Below are 22668 nucleotides of genomic sequence, written 5' to 3' on the forward strand. Positions count from 1 at the left end.
CAGCCTCAAAGGGATGAGAGAAGGGTATAGAGAAAGTCACCTTGATCTGGTCCATGTCCCTCTACATTTTCTGGCATGGGACAGCTGGACCCAGCAGAACTCAAGTTATTATAGGTAACTTTACTGTAATTTAGACCAGAAATATCTAAAGCATGAGAACTCCATTAGTTTACATTCTAGTTTTTGGGTGTGTACAGGAGAAAGAGTGAGACAGAAAGAGACAAGGCTTTGGGTTAAAAAAAGTTTCTTTAATTTCTGACTCTGTCATTTAGTACCCAAATTATTTAAGTTCCCTGAATACCATTTTTCTTATCTGTAAGAAAGAGTTAACAATTCTTACCTTGTAAGTATTTATTCATTCATTCATTAAGCATTTATTGGCATCTTTTATATACAAAGAACTGCACAAAATAGGTATTGTAATAAGAATATATATATATATATATGAATATATATATGGCCTGACAATGGTTGTTTAATAAGTAGCAGCTATTATTATTGTTACTATTATTACCAGTGTGCGTAAGTAATCAATAATAAGTATGTTGGAATGGTAGTAATACCAATATCACATCAGTTAGCCTTCCAACCATGATTCAAGAGTATTCCTGTGGAACTTTATCTGCCGGGGGAAAGATTATTTTCCTCTCTAACTGAAGGCAGCACCTCTTTCTGCAATGCTTTTGTGACTTCAGACAACCTTGGTCAACTGCATCCCAGAAGAAAATTAAGCTGGTTGCCCTGAAAAATCATTCCATTCCATGACGGTTGATATGGATTTGCTAATAATTTTCACCTGATAAGGAGGCAGTCAGTAGAAAATTAGAAATTTTAATGAAGATTCTTATGAGCTGTTCCTCACAAATATTGGGACTATAATCAACTCAAGATTCTTGGCCAAGCAATTCTCATTTCAATTCTCACAAGTAATTATTATTTAGTGTTTATATCCCTTTGTATTTTTTTTTAAATGTTTTCAATTACTTTTTCCATTACTCTTTGGGGGCAAAAAACCCGCAAACCCTAAAACAAGACCGTTTGAGGTGTCTTAGCAGGTTAATCTCCATTTCACAGATGGGGGAACATGGGACAGTTCTTAAGCAAACAACAATATATCCTGTCATGCTAACAAAAATAGTGCAAAGTTCTCTCCTAATGGGTGGCTACAACCAGCACCTACTATTAAACAAGAAACATATTTAAACACACACACACATGAAAAGATACTCTTGGATCAGTGCTTGTAATGCTCAGTGAGGAAAAAAAGGCTCTCTGCATGACTTCCCACCAGAAAATGTGTATATTCAACGAACTTGTAATGAAGATGGTGATTTCATCCCCTCTCTGCTAGATTTCTTTAGAATCCCCATTTTCCTCCTTGCCTCCTTCTACTCTTCTAATTCAGTTTATCCATCAACTTTTGCTGTGTAACAACCTCACAATTTCAGTTGCATACAACTGTCAAAAGTATTTGTTTCTGGCCCTTGCACCTATAAGTTGGCAGGGCTAATTCTGCTCCATGCTGAAAAGATAGTATCTACATGGGGTCTGTTTTTCTACTAAGTGCAGTAGTATAAGTTTTATGCATAAGCACATTTTATGCCTTTTTTGATCACACATCCCATTGGCCAAAGCAAGGCACATGGCCCCTCTCAAAGTTGAGGGGCAGGCAAGCTTATTCCACCAACCATAAGGCCATAGAAAAGGTTTTGGATGTATTTTTGGTGGGTGCTGAAGGACAATACAATTCCACAGACACAGGCAACATCTTCCTCTTTTCCTCTTGCCTCATCCTTTCTCTGACTTTCCCTTTAGAGTGTAACAGCATGTGCAAAACAGGGTCACAGTAAGATATAGTCCCAGCAAGAACATGATCCCCAAGGAAGTGCCATGTTGAAATGTGATACCTAGAGAGGCGACCCAGAAATTTCTCATGCGTAGTAGATTTATAACTGAAATACTTTATTTTTTTACCTCTATATTTAAACAATCTGCAATGTGACTTTAAAGATCCCCTTGTCAAGAGGTAGAGTCCATTTCCCTACCTCTTGAGTCTGCACTGACTGGTGACTGACTTGCTTTGGCTAATAGTATGCGGTGGATGTGATGGTATGTCAATTCTGTGCCTAGTCATCAAGGGGACTTGTGTGCTTTTGTTCTCTCTTTGCTACTACCATGCAAATAAGCCTGATCTAGTTGGCTGAAAGGTGAGAAGACCATATGGAGCAGAGCTGAGACCTCCTAGCTGTCCTTGCTGGAGCCATTACTGATCACCCAGTCCATAGCCAACCTACCAGCTAACTGCTTACAGGAGTGTGCTCAGATCAACAACCTGCCTGACTGACCTATAGATATATGAGACATAATACATGTGGGTTTTTTGTTTTCATTTTTTGTCACTTGAACCACAGGAATTTTTTTTTCCTTTAAATTTCAACTTTTATTTTAGATACAGGGTTACACATGCAGGTTTGTTACATGGGTAAATTGTGTGATGCTGAAGGGGTACTGATCTCTTCATCGAGGTAGTGAGTACAGTACCGAATAGGTAGCTTTTTCTACTCATGCCTCCCTTTTTTCCTTCTCCCTCTAGTAGTTCACAGTGTCTCTTGTTCCTGTGTTTATGTCCATGTGTGTTCAATGTTTAGCTCCCACTTGAAAGTGAGAACATGTGGGATTTGATTTTCTGTTCCTGTGTTAATTCACTTAGGATTGTAGCCTCCAACTGCATCCATGTTGCTGCAGAAGACTTGATTTCATTCTTTTTTTTATGGCGATGTAGGATTCCACTGTGTGTATGTACCATATTTCCTTCCTTCAATCCACCACTGATGGGCACCTAGGTTGATTCCATGTCTTTACCATTGTAAATAGCGCTGCAGTGAACATATGAGTGTACGTGTCTTTTTCTTTCCCCCAAGGTCTTGCTCTGTCGCCCAGGTTGGAGTGCAATGGTGCAATCTTGGCTCACTGCAACCTCTACCTCCTGGGTTCAAGGGTTCAAGCGATTCTCTTTCTTCAATCTCCCAAGTAGCATGAGGCCCACCACACCCAGCTAATTTTTGGCTTTTTTTTTTTTTTTTAAACAGGGCCTCAGTCTGTCACCCACGCTGAGTGCAGTAATGTGATCTTGGCTCACTGCAACCTCAGCCTCCCAGACTCAAGCAATTCTCCTATCTCAGCCTCCTGAGTAGCTGGGATTACAGGTGCTGCATCACCACTGCCCAGCTAATTTTTGTATTTTTGGTAGAGATGGGGTTTCACCATGTTGGCAGGCTGGTCTCAAACTCCTGACCTCAAGTGATCTGCCCACCTCAGCCTCCCAGAGTTTTGGGGTTACAGGCATAAGCCATCTAGCCTTGCTCAATTTTTGGCATTTTTACTAGAGATGGGGTTTCACCAGGTTGGCCAGGCTGGTCTCAGACTCCTGGCCTCAAGTGATCTGCCTGCCTTGGCCTCCCAAAGTGCTGGGATTACAGGCATTTGAGCCACTGCACCCAGCCAAATGCACAAGCCTTTTTGGTAGAATGATTTATTCTCCTTTGGATATATACCCAGTAATGGGATTGTTGGCCATATTGCCCAGTAATGGGATTGTTGGCCATATATACCCAGTAATGGGATTGTTGGCCATATTGCCATATACCCAGTAATGGGATTGTTGGGAGGCAGAGGTTGCGGTGAGCCAAAGCAGTTTATAGATTCAATGCTATTCTTGTCAAACTACCAATGTCATTCTGCATAGAATTAGAAAAAAAAAAAAAAGATGTCTAAAATTTGTATGGAATCAGAAAGAATCTGAATAGCCAAACCAATCCTAAGCAAAAAGAAGAAAGCCAGAAGCATCACGCAATTCAACTTCAAACTATACTATAAGGCCACAGTAACCAAAACAGCATGGTACTGGTGGAAAAATAGGTACAAAAGCCAATGGAACAGAATACAAAACTCAGAAATAAAGCAACACACCCACAACTATCTGATCTTTGACAAGGCTGACAAAAACAAGCAATGGGGAAAGGACTTCATAGTCAATAAAGGGTGCTGGGATAACTGGCTAGCCATAGGCAGAAGAATGAAACTGGACCCTTACCTTTTACCAAATACAAAAATTAATTCAAAATATATTAAAGATGTAAATGTAAAACTCAAACTATAAAAATACTGGAAGAAAACCTAGGAAATACCTTTCTTGACATCAGCCTTGGTAAAAAAATTTCGGCTACGTCCCAAAAGCAACTGCAACAAAAACAAAAATTGACAAGTGGAACCTAATTAAACTAAAAAGCTTCTGCACAGCAAAAGAAACTATCAACAGAGTAAACAGACAACCTACAATATGGGAGAAAACATTCACAATCTATGCATCTGACTAAGGTCTAATATCCAGAATCTATAAAGAACTTAAACAAATCAACAAGCAAAAATTAACCCTTTTAAAGAATGGGCAAAGGGACATGAACAGACACTTCTCAAAAGAAGACATATAAGCAGCCAAAAACATGAAAAAATTCTCATCATCACTAATCATCAGAGAAATGCAAATCAAAACCACACTGAGATACTCACACCAGTCAGAATGTCTATTACTAAAAAGTCAAAAAACAGCAGATACTGGTGAGGCTGCAGAGAAAAAGTAATGCTTATGCACTGTTGGTGGGAATGTAAATTAGTTCAGCCACTGTGGAAAGCAATTTGTTTTGTTTTTAAGAGAGATGAGGTCTTCCTCTGCCACCTAGGCAGGAGTACAGTGGCATGATCATAGGTCATGGCAGACTTAAACTCCTGGGCTCAAGAGATTCTCCTGTCTCAGCCATTGGAGTAACTAGGATTATAGGTGTGCACCAACCACCTGGCGTGTTGTTTTAAACCACTAAAGTTTAGGTGGTTTGTTAGCCAGATATACTAACAAAAATGATATGGAGAGAAGACAGGGAAATACTGGGTAGAAGAGGGTGGTTCCCTGGCAAAGGCCCCACCCTCAAGCCTGGATAACTGTGGCCCTAAGTGAGAACAGGCATTCCTGTTTTCATGCCCCCAAAGTTGCCTTTTGGCCTGCCATGCCCCCATCCTGTACCCATATAAAACCCTTAACTCCAGGCTCCAGGAGCAGACAAGGAGATGAGGGGATGAATAGATGAATGGCAGAATGGTGAGGCAGAATGGTGAGGCAGAGAAGGAAAGAAAAGAAGGAATGTTGGGAGGAATTTGGCTGGGGATGGTCAGAGAATAGGCCACTGGATGGCCAAACTCCAGGGGAAGATTATCTTCCCACTTCATCCCCTGTCCAGTTCCCCATCGATCCTGCTGAGAGCCACCTCCACCACTCAATAAAATCTCCGTATTTATCCTTCAAGTCTATGTGTGACCTGATTCTTCTGGGATGCTGCACAAGAGCTCATGATACAGAAAACTGTCATACTGGACTCCTCTCTTTATAAAAAGGCAGAGGGTCCAATGAGTCGGTTAACCCTTAGGCCATCCGCAGACAGTAAGGCTAAAAGGGTGCACTGTAACACGTGCCCACTTGCGCTTTGGGAGTAGCAGACACCTACCCCTACAGGCTGCTGTGGGCCAGAGCCCCAAAGCACTTGCCCTGGTTCTTGCACTTGCCCATCTGCATGCTCTCCCTTCTGTAAGGGGTTTGAGCTTGTGGTAGCCGAACAGAGTCACATCCCTGTTGCATGTCCTGTGAGGGGTGGGGGGCAGGGAACTCTCTCCCTTCAAAAACAGCCTGGAACTTCCCACTTTGGGCTGCCTAGAACCATAGTATCATCTTCCCAGATCTTGCATACTCTTGGGGCAGGCTAGAGGTAATGAAAAGATGCCTCCAACACGCCTCCCCAAACCTGCGTCTCCACTTTTCACATCTCTTGACTTTTCTACAGTTAAGCATTTATAGTGGGTAGGCATTTCTTTAGGAAGATTATGTGATTCTAATTGATTTTGGAGCATGTGATTACTGACACAATAGAAAGGAAAGCAAAGCACAGTGTTTTCTGTGCAAGCTGTCAGATGCATTCCAATTTCTGTAACAATGGTAATTAATCTTAGCTGGGTAGAAAATTCATTTTCTGTGAGGAATCAGTGAACTATAGAGAAATTTGCCAGTAACCATTGTTTGGGATTTTAGTTGCCATGTAGGAGGCACAATAATTTTACACTGACAGCTAATATATCGAGAAACCAACCCAAAATGGAGAAAGTGATTTGGCATTATTGTGTATTTCTGGAAATGTGTGATAATGGGGCTGAAATCAAATAAAACAGTAAGCAGCCTGATATCAAAGCTTTACCTTTTTCTTTCCAATTTTGTTAGCACTAAAATGCAATATAAAAACAGAAATGTAAAGAGATGAGTGTGGTGTTCAAACTTTTTACAATTATCAAACATATTTAAGAGCAAGACCTTTGGGGTTTGAGGAATACATTATTTAATGGAAGTGTCAGGAGTATGACCCATATTTCAGTTACTCTGTAATTCACCTGTAAATTTTCTGTGGTTTAGTGTTCTGTTATCCATATTTTTGTCTGCTCATAACTGAACTCAAATAGATTACTTTCAGATTTGTGGGTGTGTGTCACTAGTTTTATGTTTTCTAGTTTTACGATGCACTATTGTAGTTGAACTCTGGTACTGGTTTCAGTTAATCTATCAAAGCAACAGGGAATGTATGACAAGTCAAATCTGTATAAAATAACGATATAACAGAATGTTTCATACTGTTTTTATATACACTGATGAAGCTATTCATCTACTTTGAAAAAGTTTCTCAGTTCTGGTGGTAGATTTGCACCATTCCATTCACACTTTGCCTCATGTCCCTGCCAAGGGGCAGAGATATTCCTCTTTGTGATATCATGGTCCAGCATATGTAAGCACATTTTGGGGTCATATCAGTTGTTTTTGGGTGACAAGGGTATCAGTTTCCAGCAAGCTTCTTTGTGGGGGCAAAGAGAACATGAGGGATCCAGGCTTTCTTTCCCTACTGAACCTCGCTTGTAAGTTTCCCCAATACAAAGCCTTTGCCTTCCAGTATTTCATGTGATGATTTGTAATTCTTTCTGAACCCTGGAGCTTAACAGGAAGTTGATCACAAAGGGACTCACCCTGCATGACAGTTCGCTTTCAAATGACCCATTAAGGGAAGAAAATTAATATTGCTAGCAAGAATGTCAGTGCGGCAATTTTTGTCTATTTTATTTATTGCTTTATCTCGAGCACCTAGAACAGTACCTGACATAGTAGTAGAAGCCAATAAATGTCTGTTCAAGAAGTGAAAAGCAATTAGTAGGAGACAGAGACCAAGATATTTAGGTGACTTCTCACACCAGCTAAAGAAACCCTGAGTAGTTTCCTTTTCTTTAGTTTCCCTGGCAGAAGACTACTGCCTTGATAGAAAGGGTTCCTTATCAGTTCTAAAGATAAAATGTGCTTTATGCTTCCCGTCATCTTCCATTTATCTAAATCCCTTCCTCTATTCCAATCTATCCATTAGGGTTCAGATCAAGTTCCAAAGCCAACATAAGGTCTTTTATAATTACCCTTCTCTCATGATCTCCTTATCCAAACACTCGGGATCCCTTATGATTACTCTCTTACTAGAACACATGTGGCCAGGTATGTCTGTGGAGTCATACAAAGCTTGATAGTCCTGTCATGCAAATGGGCGGAGATGTTCAGTGAAAAATTCTATATATGTAGTAGAGTTCATGAGGGAGAACTGAGCTGGAGATACAAATGTGGAAGTCATTAATATATGGGTAGTTATGAAAGTCACAGAGGATGAGATTACTCAGGGAGAAAGTCTAGAATGAGATGAGTCAAGAGTAAAGTAGCACTTTTCAAAGCTGAATGTGCAGATAGATCACCTGGGTATCTTGTTAAATTGCAGATTTTGATCCAGAAGTTCCAGAGTGAGGCCTAGGATTCTGAATTTGCATCATGCTCCCAGATGGTGAAGCTACTTTTGCTTATTTACAGTCCACACTTGGAAAACCAAGGAGGTAGATGATTGAAACTTGAGTAAGAACCCCATTTAAATAATAGGCAAAAGGAAAAAAGCTACAAAGAGAATGTTAAAAAGTGGCAGAGATGGAAGAAGTCAAGAGAGATATTGGTGTTATAGAGTCAATAGTGGGAAGATTTTCAAGACAGAAGATGTGCCCAACTCTGTCAGATACTGCTGAGAAACCGAAAGTTAAAGATAGAACAGGCTCTTTTGGATTTTTCAGAAGAAAGTATCTGATTATTTTAGGGAAGTTTTAATGGAGTAAGGAGGATAGATTGCTTAAATGAAAAATGCAGAGAAAGCAAGCAGTAGCAGTAAGTGGATGTGGATAACTTTCAAGCAAGAGAAATTTGAGCGTGTTTACACACTGAAGAGAAAGAGAAAGCAGAGAAGAAAAGAAAAGGTGAATATGCAAGGGGTGAAGTAGTTGATGGAGCAATTTTGAAGAAAATGGGAGGTGACTGGAATGAGACTCAGACAATAGGCAAAAAGGATGGATCAAGAGTATCTAAGTTTGAAGGTTGAATTAGGAAACAGAATTTTAGCGAAATGAAATTCTTATTTGAGGTTTCCATTTCTCTGTGAAGAAAGATTAGAGTTGCTCATGGAAAAATGATTTTTTTAAAAAGGTTGTATACAAAGGTAGTGACTTTAAGGAACACAGTGAAGATGTAAGTAGCTATTGAAAACAGGAAAGGGAATTGATCGGGGACAGGATTTCCAACTCGCACTGAGCTTCCACTTGAGATTTAAAGCCTCAAATTTGTGATGGTACCAGTGCTCATGGTTATGTTAATTTCTCCGAGAGAGCTCAATAAACTGAGTGTAAGTGCTGAGTATGAATTCATATTTGTGTTTTCACAGGGTAGGCATAACAGTCCACAAGAAGTGTCTGAGATTCTTGGCACACAGTCTTGGGTGTACCCATATTCACCTGTAATAATGGAACTTGCCGTTTCAATTCCCAGGATGGAATTTTTACTCCACTTATTGTACCAGTAAGTGGGGTTTTGGATGTGGGGGATCACTCTGGTTCCTAGCCCAAAAAGATATCAGGGACCTGCCATCAAAAATTACAAACCAAGATGTTTTATTTTCCAGATTATTACCATTCAATACGGCAGCCACTAGCTAGCCACATGTGGATACAGATAATTTGAGCACTGGAAATGTGGGTAGTCTGAATGGAGAAGAGCTATAAGTTAATATGAAATACATGTAGGCTTTCAAGGCTTAGTACTAATACAAGTAAGTTAAGTATCTCACTAATAACTTAAAAATAATGATTACATATTGAAATGGTAAGATTTGGGGTACATTTAGATTAAATAAACTACATTGTAAATTTTTTTTCACTTTATTTTGCTTTCTGAAATGTGGCTACTGGAGAATTTAAAATTACATATAAGGCTTATATGATATTTCGATATTGATGTTTCACATTCTTCTCTTCTTTGGGTCAATTAATTTTTACTCTCAATTACTCTTTACTTCTCTTTGTTATGTTAATCATTGTTTCAATGGCATAGCTAATCCAAATCTTTTCTTTCTATCTCAATTCAGATTATAGCTGAATTCACCATCTACTTTTTGTTTGCTACCTTTTGGAGGAGCAATTGAAGCAATTTGGAGCAGCAATCCAAGGAGCATCCTTGCATTAACTGGTGCATATTTGTCAGAAGTCATCTGTATTGGCAACCTGCCAGTTATGCAAAAGCTAAAAACCTGACCCAAACAATGAAACTAGTTTTTTTTTTTTTTTTTTTTTTCCCCCTGTGTGCTGAGCTAATTCACTTTGATTGAAAATGGATTTCTCCTAACATTCATATAGTAAGCCAAAAGCAGGATTCTGACTGGTCCTGCTTAGGTCACATGCACATTCCTGAATACTACTGGGGTCAGTAGTGTGTGGCACTTGACTGACTCAGTTTGGGTCATCTGCCAACCCTGTGGCTAGTGGAAAGTTTGTTACCAAAAAGAACAGAGGAAAGTGTGTATACTGAGCAAATGAAAATAGTGGTCACTGCAGGCTACTCTAACCAGCATGAAGTCTTCAAGCCTGAGCCTCTTAGTTCAGGGGAAGATTGAGCTCTCTCTCTCTCTCCTCTCTCTCTCTCTCTCCTTCTCATTTGGTTTGGATGTCTGAGTTCAAGTAGTTTGGGATCACCCACCACACAAATATGTGTATCTGAGAGGAACAAATCATCCCGAATTGTAGACTAGACAACCGGAAAATAAACCACTTACACCTTTCCTGAATCATTTGCTGTACTTACAGTCTATTCTATAGTATTTACATGACTTCACTTGGTCAAGGCATAGCTGTAAATGCTGAGTAATTATATTGCTACTGCAGGTGACTAAGCCATTACCCACAATAAGTTAGCTATGGCAGGTTAGTGTACAATCTGTCATAGAAAAAGACCCTTCGCAGTTATCCTGTAATTAGTACATATTTGCTATAACTATTCCAGAAAAAATCTCCTGTCCATCTTTAAGGAGAATAAAATCTCTATTATTCAAAATCATGCTGTAAGAATCAGAAAACTTAATTCTTGGAGTTGGTCAAATGAGGTTCTGGGAGTTCACTTTGAAAGGAAGATAATCTAGAGATATGTGAAATTTAATAATTGTTCATCAGGAGATTTTGCTTTTCATTTATGGTTTTGCTTTTATGGTATTCTTTTCTTTACTTGTTGATTTTGGGATTTGAGGAAATAATCCATCAACAATTGTTGAAAAAATGTGAGAATATCTTTCACTTCAATTTGTAGATAAATTAATTTTCATAGCCATTTACTGTCCTCAATGTTTTTCCCATTCATTACACCAATGCTATGAGGAAGGACTTGATAGAGAATGAAGAATCAGAGATACAGCTACACTTGACAAGATATTTGGTGAATGGTGACTAAACAATAAAGAATTTCACATAAAAAGAAGACTGGGCTGAGCATAGTGGCTTATGCCTGTAATCCCAGCATTTTAGGAGGCTGAGGCAGGAGGATCGCTTGAGCTCAGGAGTTCGGGACCCACTTGAACAGCATAGTGAGACCTCATCCCTACAAAAAAATTTAAAAATTAGCTGGGTGTAATGGCGCATACCTGTTGTCCCAGCTACTCAGGAGGCTGAGGTGGGAAGATTTCTTGAGCCCAGGAGGTCAAGGCTGCAGTGAGCCATGATCACGCTACTGCATTCCAGCCTGGGTGACAGAGCAAGACTCTGTCTGGAAAAAAAAAAAAAAAAAGGGCAGGGCGGGGAGGGCAGGGAAGAAAAAGACTGGAGGCAAGTTGTTCCTGGTTCAAGAAGCTAGATTTGTGTCTCTAATTTTTTTGATCTTTCCTTCAAGGCTGCAAGATGGTTGCAGCAGCTCCATACATCGCATCTTCACATTACAGAATGAAAAGCAAGAAGGGAGGAGGAAACCTCTCTCTCTCTTTGTGCCTCCCTTCCTTTTTTTCTCTCTCTCACTTCCTCCCTCTTTTTCTTTCTCTCCCATCTCTGTCTCTCTCTCCCCTCCTTCTTTCTTCCTCTCTGCTTGTACCTCTCTTTCCCCCTTCTCCATCTGTCTTTCTCTCTCACATTCCTTCTTTCTCCCCTCTCCTTTAATCAGGAGAAACATATTTCGGAGATTCTTCAAAGATTTTTCCCATGTAGCTCATCAGCCAGAATTGCTTACATTTTTACTCCTAGTTGCAAGAAAGGCTGTGAAAGTAAATGTCTGACATTTTTAATGTCTGTCGTTGGAGACAGATCTTGCTGTAAAAGACAACCGTATCGGGAAGTGAATGTGGAGTTGATAGTAAGCAGTGTCTACTATATCTCTGTACTCACTGTTCAGCTCTTTTAATTTTATTTCATCAGACTTATTTTTATTTCTCAGAAACAGAAATAGAATTAGAATGTATTCATTTACTTTAGAAGCTATTTATTGAAAGTCTGCTCTTCACCAGACATTGTAACAGGTGTTTTGGGGCTATCAGTATTAATAGATGCTGTTCTTGCTTTCAAAGAACATACAATCAGTGAAGAAAGGTGGGACTTGAATGAAAATGTCTCTTTAAGTGTAAATTGACATATAAGTGTGATTGTACTAATAAAGGAACTACTGAAGTTTAGAGTAAAGAAACAAATATCACCTCTAGCTTGTGTTTGGTATTTAAGAACTAAGATGAAGGTATTACCTATTCAGTATTTTACTAGGAAGTCTGGGGGCAATATGTTGCTTGGTAATGATACAAAGCTCCTGCACTGTACATAAACATACAGATAGCTGGAATCCTCATATTTGGTAGGAAGTAGAAGACAATGAATTGAAAATGTGGTGGCTAACCTTGTGTGCAGTCATACTAAGCCAAGATCAGCATATTAGACTTTGGGGACAATAAACCATCCTTGAGAACTTTAAGTAGTCTTGAGGAAAAGTCACCTTGAGACACTAGGCAATTTTGGATCACTGTGCTAGGCTTGCTGGTTAATATATGATTATTGTTTTTGTTCTTTTTCTTTAATACATGTTCCTTTTGGTATCCCATAACCAGGATGCTTGCAGTTGGGGCACAATCAAAGTTGGCAGTTGGACTGTCCACAGTTTTTGGAGCAAGTTTTCAAGCCACTTGAAGGATGGGTCCAGAACACCTATGTGGTCATTTCAAATCATTGAAGTCTAACATGAGAGTCTCATAGATGGAATCAATCTTCTCTATGAAATCTAGCTTTGACTGATATTTTTAGAGGAAAATGTTCTTTATATCATTTCACACTTAATTATTCTTCAAAATACAAAGTTTTTGGCTCTTTGAGAGTAGACTCTTTGTCACATACAATAACAAACAAAATAAACAAAACTCCCACAGTCCTTGATATAGTGCATTGTATATAGCAGAAGTTTAATAAATATTTTATTAGATGAGTGCTTGTTTTTAAAAGACTTCTAGCAAATTATTAAATATAGTCTCAAATTTGAACATTTTCCTAACTGGGCATTAAGGTCTTCAGAACTAATAAACATTGCATTTATAATATAAACATATTAAGTAGTGAAACAGATGTGCTTTAAAACAATTTAAAAATATATATTGTGAAATAATTAAGACATGCAAAAGAAATAAAGCACAGCATAACAAAAACTTTTGTGCTTTTCACCCAGTTTAATAAAAAATAAAATTTGTTCTGAAATAAATACTTACTCTCTATTTTATAGATAAAAACTAGGATTCCCCATCTAAATTTTGACAATAAATTAGGAATTAAATTAAGAGAAAAAGCCTAATTTTTCTGCATTTAATCTTAATGATGGGTTGTTTGCTTATTCTTTTTGAGTACTTTATTCCTTCTATAAAAATAATACGTGTGCATTACAAAAAATTAAATAACACAGAGAAAGAAACTAGCATCTGAAAATCTACAGTTCAGAGAAAATTGTGGATCACATGGTTCAGATATTTCTTTTCTGTCAATATATGTGGAAATACTTGTATGTATGCATTTTACATGAATGGGTTCATAACATTAATTCTATTCTGTAAAGCTTTTCTTTTTTTACCCTACAATATGTGGTGGACATCTTTGCATTAAAAAAGGATCTACAACAATTTTAATAGCTGCCAGATTTTTCATTTTCTTATATCATGATGCGCTTAAAGAGGTCCCTATTCATGGATATTTAGGTTTCCAATTTTTCCATATTGTAATCATTATATTGATGAATATCCCTGTGTATAGTTGTGCTTTTCATCTTGTTAAAATATTTCCTTGAGTAAATTCTTAAAAATGGACATGCTAGATTGCACCAGTGGCTGTGATCAGCCTTCTTCCACCGTGAGCAGGAGTGTATGCACCACTCCTAGGCTCAAATGACTTGCTTTGGCCAGTGAAATCTTAGAAATGTGACTCAAGCAGAGGTTTGAAAAGCGATTTTGCAATTAGCCTTCTGACATTGCCATGTGAAGGACATTCCTAGCTAGCCTTCTAGTTTCAGAACAACAGAAGCATGATTTCCTCAGCTAAGCTGACGCAATAAAGTTCTGACTAAATCAGAGCCACCTGCTCAACTCACAGCCACTTGATCACAGAACTATGGAGCTAACCCACAGGCAGGTTAAGACTAAACACTCGTTTTTGTATGTCGTTGAGGATTTGTGGTTGTTTGCTACACAGTATTAATGTGGGAATAGGCAACTGATACAGTGGAATTTAGCCATTTTTTAAATTGGTACTTGTATTAGTTTGTAGTTTTTAAAGCCTTGGTATATTTTTCTGGATATTATTTGAAGTAGCAAATGCAGTCGTGCTGAAGTGACAATGCACATTAAAACTAGATAAAAGAACAAACAAACAAGCAAAAACCTCTTTAGTAGTTTTTTCTTTTCCTTTTCTCCTCTCCCTCCCTTACTTTCTTTCTTCTCTTCTTCCCTTCCTTTCCTTCCCTTCCTTTCCTTCCTTCCTTCCTTTCCTTCCCTTCCTTTCCTTCCTTCCTTCCCTTCCTTTCCTCCCTTCCTTTCCTTCCCTTCCTTTCCTTCCTTCCCTCCTTCCCTTCCTTTCTTCCCTTCCTTTCCTTCCCTTCCTTTCCTTCCCTTCCTTTCCTTCCCTTCCTTTCCTTCCCTTCCTTTCCTTCCCTTCCTTTCCTTCCCTTCCCTTCCTTCCCTTCCTTTCCTTCCCTTCCCTTCCTTCCCTTCCTTTCCTTCCCTTCCTTTCCTTCCCTACCTCCCTTTTTCCCTCTCTCCTCCTTGATAGTTTCTAAACCTGATTTCTAACTTTGCTTTTTGCATTTATCTTGGCTTTAAATATATATATGAAAATATTTTTAATGTTTTAATATTAATATTAAATATTTAATAGTGAAAAAGAAGAGAAGTAATTAATTATCCATTTACAGAAAGAAAGTGGGAAAATTAAATTACTAAAACCAAGGGCAAATTACCAAATTAGCGGACCAAATTGATTTGTAAAGTTTATTTGAAAGATGTTAATTTTCTCGCATTTTTTATCAGCTTCTTTAATCTTCCAAATGCTGCGTGATTTAAGTTGCTGACCACGATGAGCATTATTCTCAATAAATTTAGGGTCATGGCTCAGGATTTTATTTTTAATAATTGCTAAAACTCTTATTTGCCAATACCAAGGTTCTTTATTGGTTCTGGCCTCACTTTTCTAGCTCTACAACTATTGATCCATATTAATATTTCTGCTGAATGTATTCTATGAATAGAAGTTTTTGTCCATTCTCACTTTAGACTTTAAAATGAGATAGTTCCTACAAGTTAAGCAGGATTGAATTTCATTGCATATTCAATCCAATTATCTTAGAAATCCAGAGGTAATCCTCAAACCTCATTTAAATGACTAGTATCCCTGTTTTCTATAACAAGCCTTCCACTCAGAATTGTAATAAAGGAATAAGATGGACATTTTAAGGTTTTGCCTCCTTTCTCCTTCTTGAAGGCATCATTTTTTTACTCTTGGAATTTATCGATCCTGCTTCCTGACTTCTTTACCTTCCCTATCCAATCTGACTCTCATGATCCATCCATTCAGCCATATTTCTCACATCACCAGGTTCCTTCATCTGTTTATCCTTCTACTGCACCTACCATGACAGCCCTGAACCCAGAGTAACCCAACTCTTCATAGGAGGATCTCATCGAAGGGCACACTACCCGTCTCTTCAGGCCTTGGCTTTACTCTTATGCCCAGCACTATTGACAGATGACCGGTTTTGAAGAGAAAAATAGCAATCATCAGAGCAGATATCTCTCAACATTTTTTGTTTCTAATCTTCATGGCTCCAGACTTTCTTCCTCTCATCCAACTTCTATAATGCCATTGGTTATTTTTCTAAAACATGATCACACTGATTAAAAATACTCAATGGAACTCTTCTGCCTATAAATTCTAAGCATGGCATCCAAGGCTTTCTCAGTCTAGTGGCCGTCTATTGTGTAGTTTTATTTTCTGCCTCTCAGCCAAGGGGTAGTGAAAGGTAATTGGAAACTAGAAGGAACTGAAGGGGCAATCAGAGTAAAGCTGGCTGCCAGTAAAAGTCAGGTGAATGTGACAATTTGTGAGATTCCAGGCCGGTGCCATGTTCTAGGGGGCTCCACTCTGGAGGAATAAAGAACCGGTTTGAAAGTGTAAGGAAGTATCTTAGGCTTGGCTTCCCTTAAAGCAGAGCTTGAGATATAAACTTGTGCGAAATCTGTTTATTTGGAAATATAATCCCAGGAAGCAGGGGTAGAGGATGGAGGAATGCAACAGGGAAGGAGGAAAGCCAGTACAAGGAGTCATTATTGGGTTGGCCCAGCGCTATCAGTGTCTAGTTTTGGATCCAGCAGAACCTTGTGAGGAGTCTTATAAAATAAACTGTTTGCTTGGGAAGTGCAAGAAAAGAGACTTTGCTCATTGGGTTCTGTCCCCCACGGTTAAGGATGGTCTCACTAATGTTGACCCCTCTGTATACCTGGGCTAAGAATGCATGAATTCCATTTAAATCGGAAAAGAAGAAGCCAAATGGTCTTTCTTCACTGACAATATAATTCTATCCAGAGAAAACCCCAAAGATTCTGCCAAAAGTCTACAGAACTCATGAACAATGTTAATAAGTTTTCAGGATATAAAATCAATGTATAAAAATCAGTAGCATTTCTATATACCAACAATGTTCAGGCTGAGAGTCAAATCAAGAACATAATCTGATTTACAATAACCACAAAGAAAATGAAATACCCAGGAATACAGCTAACCAGGGAGGCAAAAGTTCTCTACAAGAGAAGTACAAAACACTTCTGAAATAAATCAGAGACAACACAAATAAGTGGGAAAATATCCCATGCTTGTGGATTGGAAGTCATTTTTTTTTTTTTTTTGAGATGGAGTCTTGCCCTGTCACCCAGGCTAGAGTGCAGTGGCACAATCTCAGCTCACTGCAATGTCCACTTCCCTGGTTCAAGCAATTCCCCTGCCTCAGCCTCCCTAGTAGTTGGGATTACAGGCACGTGCCACCATGCCCGGCTAATTTTTTTGTATTTTTAGTAGACATGGGGTTTCACCATGTTGGCCAGACTGCTCTCTAACTCCTGACCTCAGGCAATCCACCTGCCTTGGCCTCCCAAAGTGCTGAGATTACAGGCATGAGCCACTGTGCCCAGCCCTGCAAGTCAATATTGTTAAAATGGCCATAGTGCCCAAAGCAATTTGAAGATTTCTCAAATAACTTAAAACAGCTACCATATTCAACATTATTCCTATCAAAGTACCAATGTCGTTCTTCACAAAACTAGAAAAAACAATTCTAAAATTCATATGGAACCAAAAAAGAGCCTGAATAGCCAGAGCAATTCTAAGCAAAAAGACCAAAGCTAGAGGCACCACACTACCCAACTTGAAAGTATACTATAAGGCTACAGTAACCAAAACGACATGGAACTGATACAAAAACAGACACATAGGCCAATGGAACAGGACAGAAAAGTCAGAAATAAAACTGTGCACTTAAACTATCTGCTCTTCAACAAGGCTGACAAAAATAAGCAATGCGGAAAGGACTCACTATTCAATAAATGATGCTTGGATAACTGGCTAGCTATATGCAGAAGAATGAAACTGGACCCTTACCTTTCACAGTATACAAAAACTAACTCAAGATGAAATAAGAATTTAAATGTAAGCCCTCAAGCTACAAAGAAGAAAACCTAGGAAATACCCTTCTTGATATCAGCCTTGGCAAGAATTTTTGGCTAAGTCCCCAAAAGCAATTGAAACAAAAAATAAAAATTGACATATGGGACCCAATTAGACTGAAGAGCTCTGTACAGCAAAGGAAAGTATCAACAGAGTGAACAGAATGAAAGAAAATATTTGCAAACTCTACATCTGACAAAGGTCTAATAATCAGAATCTGTAAGCAATTTAAACAAATCAGCAAGCAAAAAACAAGCAACCTTGTTAAAAAAATGGGCAAGGGAGATGAACAGATACTTCTCAAAAGAAGACATAGAAGTGGCCAACAAACATTAAAAAAATGCTCATCTTAACTAATCATCAGAAAAATGCAAATCACAACCACGAGATACCATCTCATACCAGTCAGAATGGCTATGATTAAAAAGTAAAAAAATAGCAGATGCTGGTGAGACTGCAGAGAAAAGGGAACACTTTTACACTGTTGGTAGAATGTGAATTAGTTTAGCCACTGTGGAAAGCAGTTTAGAGATTTCTCAAAAGACTTAAAATGGGGCTATCATTTCACCCAGCAATCCCTTTACTGGGTATGTTCTTGGAGTAATATACATAATTATAGCAAAAAGACACATACACTCATTATGTTTATCACTATACTATTCACAATAGCAAAGACATGGAATCAGCCTAGGTGCCCATCAATGGTGAATTGAATAAAGAAGATGTGGTACATATACACTATGAAATACTATTCAGCCATAACAAAGAATGAAATCACGTCTTTTGGAGCAATATAGAAGGAGCTGTAGGCCATAATCCTAAGTGAATTAATGCAGGGAAATACTGCATGTTCTCACTTTTAAGTGACAGCTAAACATTAAGCACACATGGACATAAACATGAGAATAATAGACACTGTGTACTACTAGAGGAAGGAGGAAAGAAGGGGGTCGTGGGTTGAAAAACTACTTATGAGGCATGATGCTAAGTATCTGGGTGCAATATACCCATGTAACAAACCTGCACATGTACCCCCATATCTAAAAAAAAGTCGAAATTAAAAAAAAAAAAAAAGAATGTGTGAATTCCAAGTGATTTGGAAGACATCTTGGGCTAGCCTCAAATGAATCTCTTGGCAGAAAGCAAGAGGTCTGCAGTCTAGCTTAAGGAAAGATAAAATCCATTTGCCCTGGCACAAGAAAGATCAAAGACTGCATAAAACTGCAGCAATGGCTGGAGTAAGAGATGGAGCCAAGAACATTTTGAAATGTGTACAGGATGGATCTGATTCAGGAGGTGACATACTAAGTCAGAGTCATTGAGGAAAATGCACCTGAGACAATGAGAAGTTAAGCAGGACACAGCCAAGGCCTCTTTTCAAAACCTTGCTGTGATTCCCTGTTTCTCTCCTCTTAATAACCAAAGTGTTTCCTTCCCTATCTCATTTCCTGCTCTCTTCGACACACACATTCCCACCACACTGTGGCTCTCCTGCCTTAGGAAATTTGCATAGGCTGGAGCCTATGCAAAGCATAGGCTATGCAAAGCATAGGCTCTCCTGCCTTAGGAAATTTGCATAGGCTGCCTGGAGCAATCCTTATCTTTTTTTTGGGAGCGGGGGGACAGAGTCTTGCTCTGTCACCCAGGCTGGAGTGCAATGGTACAGTCTTGGCTCACTGCAACCTCCACCTCCTGGGTTCAAGAGATTCTCCTGCCTTAGACCCCTGAGTAGCTGAGATTACAGGCATGCACCACCACACCTGGTCAATTCTGTATTTTTAGTAGAGAGGGGGTTTCACCATGTTGGCCAGGCTCGTCTTGAACTCCTGGTCTCAGGTGATCTGCCCACCTTGGCTTCCCAAAGTGTTGGGATTACAGGTATGAACCACTGTGCCCAGCCTGGAGCAATCCTTATCTAATGATGAGTGGTTTTCCTGGAGGTCTAACTCTTCCTTCCTTAGTGTCTTTGATCCATGCCAGTCTCCCAGAGGTTTACCTGATGACCTAATTAAAAATGCCACCCTGTTAGACTCCTAAAGCTTTTCTTTCTCCCACAGCACTCCACCACCTTCCAATGGACTATAAAATCTATTTCCTTATTAAGTTTATTATTTATTTTTCTCTCACCCTTTGCAGAAGGCAAGATGCACAAGAGCTGGCATTTTTGACTAGTTTGTGGTAAACGTATCCCAAGTACCTGCAACAGTGAGTGGCTTATAGTGGATGCTCAAAAATTGTTTGATTTTTGAATAAGAAAGTGCAACAGCAACATTCTTGTGGAAGCACTGAAGTGAACTTTGCCTTTAGGGAAGGGCTCACAGTTATTCCCTTTTGTGCTTTTTAGGGCCCATACTGTCTGCAGTCTAGTTAGTAGGAGTACCAGCTGTCTGCTTTGAACTGGAGCAGGTTCAGAGATGTGGTAGAATTATAACCATGACCTTTTTTTATATTGAAATTTAAGACTGAGCAGTGGTGAAGACCAGGTGGTTTGTCATCCTAACATATTTTCATATGATGAACCACAGCTGAGAGGTTTTGAAATTAAGGCAAAATTTGTTCCAGATAGGAAAGTAACCATGATATGACTAGTTTATATTATATAAACTAATTTATGTAATATATAAATATATTATGATATTTTATATTTATATAATATATAAATATATTATGATATTTTATATTTATATAATATATAAATATATTATGATTTTATATTTATATATTTTAACTTACTGTATATTATCTAAGCAGTAGAATAATTACTTGTGATAGGTAGAGATTAAAATTTCTACTTTAGAAAGAAATGCTTATTGATATATTTGTAGTTTTGAAAAACAAACTGAGCTAAATTCAGGTAACATAAAAAAGTCATTTAAAGTGTACAATTCAGTGGCATGTAGTATACTCACAAACATATGCAACTATAGCTTTTATCTAGTTCCAAAAGATTTTTACTACTGCAAAGGGAAACCCTATACTCATTAAGCAGTCACTCGCCATTACACTTGTACCAAAGCCCCTGGAAACCACTAATCTGCTTTATGTCTTTATGGATTTACCTATTCCTGATGTCATACACATGAAATAATATGATAGGTAAGTTTTTGTGTCTGGTCTCTCATTTAGCATACTGTTTCCAAGGTTCATCCAAGTTGTAGCATGTATCAGTGTTTCATTCCTACTTATGATTGAATAATTTTCTATGGTATGATCTACCACATTTTCCTTATCCACTCATCATTTCAAAGACATTTGGGTTGTTTCTACTTTTTGGCTATTATGAATAGTGCTACTATGATCATTTGCGTACAAGTTTTTGTTTGAATGCCTCTTTCAATTCTTTTGAGTATATACCTAGGAGTGGAATGTATATTTATGTTTACTCACTTTATTCTGGAAGCATATTTCTTGTAAGAGACAAACATTTATTGAGGTGGTATTACATATGTTAGGTAAATTGGATATTAAATAACCTTAAGAAAAGTAAAAATGTAGATAAGAAAAGAATATTGAGATGAAAAAGTGAAAATTTCAAATGAAAATATGTAAACCACACATTCTACATGCTTGCTACAATTAGATTAAGAATTTGATTTGCAGGCACCTGGTAGATGCTGAAGGCTTTTCTAAGTAAGAAACAAAATCCAGAAGTAAAATGCTTAGGCCAGACATGAAACCTAAAAGACAGGTTTGACTACATAAAAATGAAGAGTTTCTGCACATTAAAAGGAAAAAAAGCTAGAAGATAACTAAGAAACTGGAAGGAACTAGTTGCAATATTGGTAACAAAAGGTCCACACAATATGTAAAGGGTACTGATAAATCACTTAAAAATACAATGGAATATATTACATTAAGGTGCAAGTAGACTTTTTTTTTTTTTAAAGGCTTTTTTGAGGGAGGAATCTAATAGATTGGATAAAAATTTAAAAGGATAGATAACATTTAGTCTTGCTAGGGATGTAGGGAAAAGGTCAATGTAAATCAATGTCATTAAAAGAAAATGTAGTATGTAGACATCATGAAATAATATGCAGCCATAAAAAGAATGAGATCATGTCTTCTGTGGGAACATGGATGGAGCTGGAAGATATTACCCTTAGCAAACTAACACAGGAACAGAAAACCAGATACCACATGTCCTCACTTTTAAGTGGGAGCTAAATAATGAGAATTTATGAACACAAAGAAAGAAACAACAGATACTGGGGTCTACTTGAGGGTAGAGGGTGGGAGGAGGAAGAGGAGCAGAAAATATAAATACTGGGTACTGGGCTTAATACCTGGGTGATGAAATAATCTGTACAACAAACCCTTAAGACATGAATTTATCTACATAACTCATACTCCCAAATCTAAAATAAAAAATTTTTAAAACAAGCGTACATTGGTAAACCTTTCTTGGGGATTGCTATGGTTTGAATGTTTGGCTCCTCCAAAGCTCATGTCAAAACTGAAACCCCAGTGTAACAATATTAGGAAGTGGGGCCTGTAAGAGGTGACTGGGTCATGAGGGCTCTGTTCTAATGAATGAATTAATACATTCATGGACTAATGGATTAACAGGTTATCATAGGAATGGGCTTATAAGAATGAGTCTGTTATAAAAGTTAGTTTGGCTCTCAGTGTACCCATCATGCCCTGTGATGCCTTCTGCCATGTTATGACACAGCATGAGGCCCTCACCAGAAGCTGACAAGACGTGACTCCTGATCATAGACGTTCCCGCCTCCAGAACTGTAAGAAATAAATCTCTTTTCTTTAAAAGTTACTTAGCCTTAAGTAGTCTATTATAGTGACAGAAAATGGATGAAGACACAGGGAAAACTGATAGCATAGTATTAGTGGAAGAACAGACATACAAGATTGGCATAGATCAATGGAACAGAATAAGGATCCCAGAAACAGACCCACATAGATCTTTGACAAAGGAGCAAAGGTAATTCAATAGGGGAATAATAACCTTTTCAACAAATG

Source organism: Trachypithecus francoisi, unplaced genomic scaffold (genome assembly GCF_009764315.1).
Source record: "Trachypithecus francoisi isolate TF-2019V2 unplaced genomic scaffold, Tfra_2.0 Lachesis_group0, whole genome shotgun sequence".
Classification (NCBI taxonomy): domain Eukaryota; kingdom Metazoa; phylum Chordata; class Mammalia; order Primates; family Cercopithecidae; genus Trachypithecus; species Trachypithecus francoisi.